The sequence below is a fragment of the Cupressus sempervirens genome, chromosome 2 (assembly GCF_028749045.1).
Source record: "Cupressus sempervirens isolate cs-2001-9-10 chromosome 2, ASM2874904v1, whole genome shotgun sequence".
In the NCBI taxonomy this organism is placed as follows: Eukaryota; Viridiplantae; Streptophyta; class Pinopsida; order Cupressales; family Cupressaceae; genus Cupressus; species Cupressus sempervirens.
This window is the reverse complement of record NC_143119.1, coordinates 335,983,256-335,990,275: the sequence shown is the minus strand read 5'-3', so window position 1 is coordinate 335,990,275 and position 7,020 is coordinate 335,983,256.

Sequence of the window (7,020 nt, the reverse complement as noted above, 5' to 3'; positions counted from 1 at the left end):
CAACAATGAGATCGATACTATTTTCTTTAAGGGAAACCAAACTAGAAATCACTTATGGAGACCAATGGTCACAACTTAGAAATCCACTTAATTAGAAACCATTGTCACACTAGAAGCCAATTACGGAAGACCAAAATGTTGGATTAATTAGGAAAGGAAGGATGCTAAGAGGAGCGGGAGAGGTGTAAATCAATATCCTCTAAAAATTTTATGCCTTTTCAAATTTGATTACCCCTTTGTATTTTTATCCACTTCGTAAACATACACATACATTACTTCAATATTTATATGAAAGTAAATATAGCTAATATATCTTGACATATGCATGTAAACATAAATCAACAACATGAAACATAAAAAGGTGATTTGGTCACGTAGAAACCCAAGGTAGTTAGAGGGAAAACTATTGTGGGGATGGTACCCACAAATCCATCACTACTGCAGTAAGAGGTTGCCTTATTAAGGCTACAATGGGGTATCACTTCTAGTGACTTACTCTACTAGGAGTAATACAATCAAATCTATAAAGATCTACCTTTTGCAAAGATTTTACAACACTATACTGAGTGTGTACTCTATTAAGATATTTACAATAATATTTTTAGGTCTACCTTGTAAAAAGATCTTACTATTAAATTGATTAGAAAATAGCAATGAAAATGATCTATATAATTGCAACTTACTTTGCTTGATCAAATCACTCTTCTTCTCAACTATTCACCTCCTATGAAGGATGTTTCAAATCCTTCCTTATGCTACTTGAATCTTTGGTTTGTATTAGAACTTCCTCCTTGAACTTCTAGTATAACCCTCTAATAGAAAACATCTTCAACAACAACAATATTTTAGCAGGAATAACACCAACATCAATCTATAAATTGTTCCCTATAGGTCTGTAAATATGTATCTTTTTCCTCCTATGATCCTTGACCACATTAGGGTTTAGGAATGTTCTAGAAATCACACTTGATCTAAATCAATGATCTAGAGTCACCGTTGTTCCATTATTTTCTTTCCTTTTAGTTCATTAGCTTCCATTCTATGTTGGAATCATAAACAATCAAATCACATTTACCAATAAATCTTATCGAGTCATTTTCTTGATCTTTGTAAATGTAGTTTTTTGCTTAGTGAGATTGTTGTTCTTAAGATCTTGTGTCATTTTAAAGATTTATGTATCCTTTGTAAGGCTTTATAACTTTGTTGTCACTCAGTGACCTTCCTGCTTGGTTAAGCTTGATCTTCCTGGTGATGTCTCTTCTCGGCGAGTATTGGATTGCTCAATGTATATTGAGCTTGGTTATTACTATCATACTTATACTTATTTCTTCTCCTTTGCTCAAGCACAATAGCATGGCTTGGTAACTATGTCTACTGGGAAATATCATTTGTTCTTCTCTTCTCTATCTTTTTGGCATTAATGGTCCAACATGAATCTGCAATGAGAATAACACATGAGTTGAACTTAAAATTCCATATAAGTCGTCCCTTTTAGAAGTGAACTTGGGTCTCACGGGGATAATTTAATGTTTTAACCAATTGATGTCAATAGCTTGGACATATTTCTTATATTTTGATTAGTGTGCCTTTAATATGGTTATTAGTCTATGAGAGTTGGGCTCACAACATCACCGCATCCCAATATTATTATCATCCATTCTTTCAGAATGATCCCAATCTTGCTCAAAACTTTGACCAGATTCATATTTGAAAATGTTGATTTGAGTCTTAAGCTTTTACAATTTAAATTTTGACTAAATCTCAAAAAAATAGATTTTGAAAGCCCCAGTGAAGAGAGGATGAATTTTCAAGGCCAAAACATTAGGTCATATAAAAAATTTGAGTTCACTAGTATAGGAAATATAAACGATTTACATTAGGCATCTAGATTATTTAAATAATGTAGTCAATTACATAAAAAATCAACTTAGAAAAATGAAAGTTTTGTTGATCACACATGAAACTAATTAACCATGTAATCTTGGATTTTTTGGATAATGAAAACAATGTCTTATGATTCATCAATTAATTGGACTCTTCTTTGCTTTACATATGCAGATGTAGAATTAATCTTTAGAAGTGGCAAATTTAGCCTAATGTGTGAAATTGAGTTTTAAGACATTGGAGTGGAACTAATATAAATATGATTAGTGGTGTTGACTTTCCTTGAGCTTCTAAATTTTGTTGTTTACAAACACCTTTGAAAAAATCTATTGAACCATAAGAGTTAAGTTCTTAGAAAATCCCTAGTTTGACTTATTTAATAACTTTAGAACAAAGATCAAAGCCAATCAAATTTGTAGTGGCCTTAGGGTGATGCATGTTCATGTAACTTATATAATTATTATTTTTATAACCTTATCATTCGTTGATGAAACATGTATGATTTCAAATGAATGAGTGAATGCTCTTAAATAGAATTGTTGGGTGCTCTTGATAGCACATATATTCTACATAATGATGGCATTCTTATGAATTTTACCAAAGATTATCCTCTCCCAAAATTACCCAAACACTATTATCCACTATTATTCTACTTACCTCTCATCCTCCAACACCTACTCATAGGCATATACCTACTAGAACCATTTCATACACCTATGTTTCTCATACCGCTATTCCTTCTCATCTTAAGACTGCTTAATTATTGTATGATGCCAACATGGTTTCTTTTTCTACCATAATCTCATTATGTATTACAACTCACCCCCTTTATATTTCATCCATTATTTTCCACACTCTACACAACACAAATATTCTGATCTCTATCTTGGATACACCGTCAAAGGAATTTGATCAACTTTAGAATATGTGGATGGGTAGATATTATATACAATCCTCCAAATTATACACATCTCATTTGAAATGGTTATTTATCCAACTTCCCATTGACTTCATGGCATTAAGATTTGAATTTTACTATAGAAAAGAAGATCATAATGTTCATTTGCAAGATTTCAATGACACATTCCTAAATTTCTGATATAATGATAGAGGCTTAATTAAATTATTTATGAAACCCTTAAGATATTATGTCATCAAAAGTTTTCTACTATTTAGCTATGTTCTATCCATTCTTTTATTATCTATCTACAACTTTATTTTAATTATTTTATAATAATTGACTAATTTGATTAAATGTTCTTGACACAATAAGCCTATCATTGATTCCCATTCAATTTGAATATATGTATGGTAAAGTGAATCATCACCTAAATGATGATTAGTTGGGTTGAATCTTGATAGAGCACTTCAAGAGCTTTGTGGTGCTTCAAATGATTTGTCATGGACACGTGGATCAAAACTTATGACATCTAGTGATTAGGTCTTCTAGTATTAGAAACATAAAAGATGTGTTGGACACATTTAAATGAGTTGTAAAAGGAAGTTACATATGTTGGTGTATGTTTTGAAAAATCAACCCAAAATCAACCCAAAATCACTCAAAATCAGTCCTAATCAACCCAAAACATATCGAACATCTCAAATCAATCATCATTTATCCACTCCTAGGCATTGCTGTGGCTTTCAGTGCCTTGGAAACCTATCAACTTATCAATCTTATCAATCTGACCTTAGTACTGTCATGGCTCTCAATGCTAGGTCAAAATATCATTCATGTCATTCAATCTTTGAGATTTTTGAGGCTTTCAATGTCAGATCATGGCATCATCAACTATTTTAATAATATTGACAGTGTCTGTTAGCTTTATTATGATCAAACCTTATCAATCAATTTCAATCCTATAGCATTTACAATGTCGGTTAAATGTTACATATCAATTAATTCATGTCATGTATCCTTGGCATGTTATCAATTTTGATCTATCAATTAATTTGACCATGGCTTTGGTCTACCTTTTCATCATCTTATTCGATATCCATCATCGTCACATTTTCATCAAAGGATACGGTCCCATTCATTTAATCAATTTGGCCAATCATCTACTAATTTTCTCTATAGGATTAAATCACCCATAATTTAATTATATTATTCTCACTAATTATTCTTCCTGATTATCATGCTCAATTAATTAATTTTATTAATTAATTGATTCATTATCTGCAAACCATGGAAATTTACAATTTCCTAAGTTCCATTTTCTATCATTAATTCCATTCTCTACTAATTCTTATTTTGTGGAATAAAAGGATTTTTAATTCAAATATTCCATAAAATATTTCATCATCATGACACTTGGATGTGACACCTCGTGGGTTCTCCTTTGACACTTGGCTGAGATTTTTCATAATCAAATATTCTTACCTCTTACGCATGTCATTATTTGGCTTATTCGTCATAGATTCTTGGCTTTAAGTGGGTTGAGGAATCGTATGATGCGTCATAGATTCTCTTCCAAATTTGACTCTCGTGTGTCATAGAATCTTACTTTTGGCATATTCTGTCATATGCGTCATAGAAATTATTATTACCTCTTATGCATGTCCCTATTTGGCTTATTCATCATAGATTCTTGGCTTTAAGTGGGTTGAGGAATCTTATGACGCGTCATAGATTCTCTTCCACATTTACCCAAATTTGACTCTCATGTGTCATAGAATCTTACATTTGGCATATTTTGTCATATGCGTCATAGGAATCTCTTGCCACATTGCATGTCTGTAGGTGACAAATCCAATGCTCTCACCCTACATGAAAATTATAAAATGAACACTCTTTCTCTCATTTTGGGTCCTTAAAAGCTAGAATGCTTAAGTCTTGAGTCCTTGAATCTTTGAGTTTTTGAGTGTCTACTAATTTTCATTTAGCATTCTCTCTCTCTCACATAAAATCATACTTCAAGTATTCTCATGGCATTATCCACATCATAGCTTTTGGCTTCAATCTTGTGTGCACTATAGGAAAATTGGAGCTACAATCATTTGGAGAAGAACGACGAACATGGGAGCTACAAATAGAAAAGGGAGTTTTTGATTATGTTTGCTTTCTTTTGTTTAGTTTGGCTTTCATGGTAGACTAGTAGGTGCTAATATATGTTGATTGAGTTTGTGATTTGCTCATAGTATGTTATGCATTTAACTCATTTTTCTAGTCCTACAGATGGTTTCATGCATTATATCTCTTATATATCAGATGTATGTAATGGAAGTTGAGTATAAGAGTACTATATCTTAGAGTTATCCCAACATCTCTAAGTGTTGATACTCTTGTGAGAAGTTTTCTCTAAAACTATATTTTATTGTCTTATTTATTTTAAAATAATATATTGGATAGTTTTTGAAGTGTGGGACTTTTTGTGAAATTGGTTTCACTGCATAAATCACTATATTGTGGTATTTATGTTTATTTATTTTAAATTTCTATAACTCTTGTAAATATTTAAAGAGTTTTTCTTAAGCTCTATCTCGAGATTATTATAGGAAGTTGATATGTTAGCCTAACTTCTTTACAAACACTTTTGTATGAGAACCATCAAGGAACTAAACACTGTTGCACACCAAACATCTTTTCCATAAGTTTTCTTGGGATATTTGTTGAGGAAAATAACTACCACCAAGAAAAACTCACCATGATTTTCACCACCTTGGGAATATAAATTTTAGTTAGATTTCCATGCCATAAATGATTTGGGTTTACCTCATTTTTGTCTACCACTTTCTTTGTCTCGTACTTCTTGGCTTTGGGCTTGGAACCTAACACTGATGTTGATATTGTTGTTTTTTTTTCATGGAGAAGAGATCAAGTTGCCTTAATTTACAAGTAGTTAAATTTTTAGGTGTGGTCAAAGGAAAAATATTTTAGATGTTGGAATAAGATCACACAACTTAGTGTAAGTGGGATGTGTTTCTAGATTTACACTAAGGGCTCCTGTGATCTAAATTACTAAGCATTTTGAAGTGGAGATGGAAATAGGAAATCATTCAACCTTTAAATGGGTTTATTTGACATTTGATTTGAGTTTTCAAGTCTATTACTAGAGAGGGTCGGGTGGTCAAGAGTAGATATTGTAAAAGGCTCGTCATGATAAGCATGCCAAGTTCAATGATTATTAATTCAAATTTTAGTTTATTTGGATAGGCGATGTTATTTTTATACCTAAAATTCTTCTCGTTGTCTTAGGATCTCAATTTCTAGCCCATCCTTATAATTGGTAGTTCTAAGATATTATGTGGTATTTTGAACTTCTTCCATGAATGTATAATCTTTCAGGTGGGACTCTATTAGGTGAAAATTTAGTAGTAAACAAGATAATGCCCTATTAAATTAATATCTTATAGTAGGCAATTAGTTTATTATGTTAACAAATAACATGATGATCAATTTAAGCATTGTATGGAGTACCGTTCAATTGAAATGTTTGTCAAATCAAATTGTTGTAACGTATTATATTACTATCAAGTTTATTTGCTTATAACTATGTGGTAATTATATATCCATTTTTTCCACTTCTTCTCATATATTGATATAGGAAGGATATTTCAAATGCTTACTTCCTTTCAAGGACCAAAAAGACTATAATATAACCAACTATTGCTGTAATTATCAATTAATCACCATAAACTAGAAACAAAAATTAGAATAAAACTCTAATGGGTTAGTGAATGAATTGGAATCTATCTTTTTCAATGATAATCACATGTTGATGTTTTTATTTGATGTCCATAGTAAGGCATTCACCTAGGTTCTAGACATTCATATTACTTAATTTTACTTGGAGACCACATATGAAATTTCTCACTTTTGATGGTGGTAAGTTTTCCACCTAAAGTGTCACTTCCATCTTTAATGGGCTTATCAATTTATCCAATTTTAACCCTTTTTTTTTATTGTGTCGCACAAACACCTTTCCACCTTTGATCATGATCCACCTTTACTAGATGTGTGGCACAAACATCATTCCACTTTGGAGAGTGACCCCCTCTAATGGATATTTGAAACCTTCTTTATTTCATCTTATGTAGATGATAAGTGATTAAGACACATGTCATAATATAAATGGTATGCTTTATGGAATCAAATTGTGTACAAAATAGTTTTACACTTGATGCAAAAGAGTT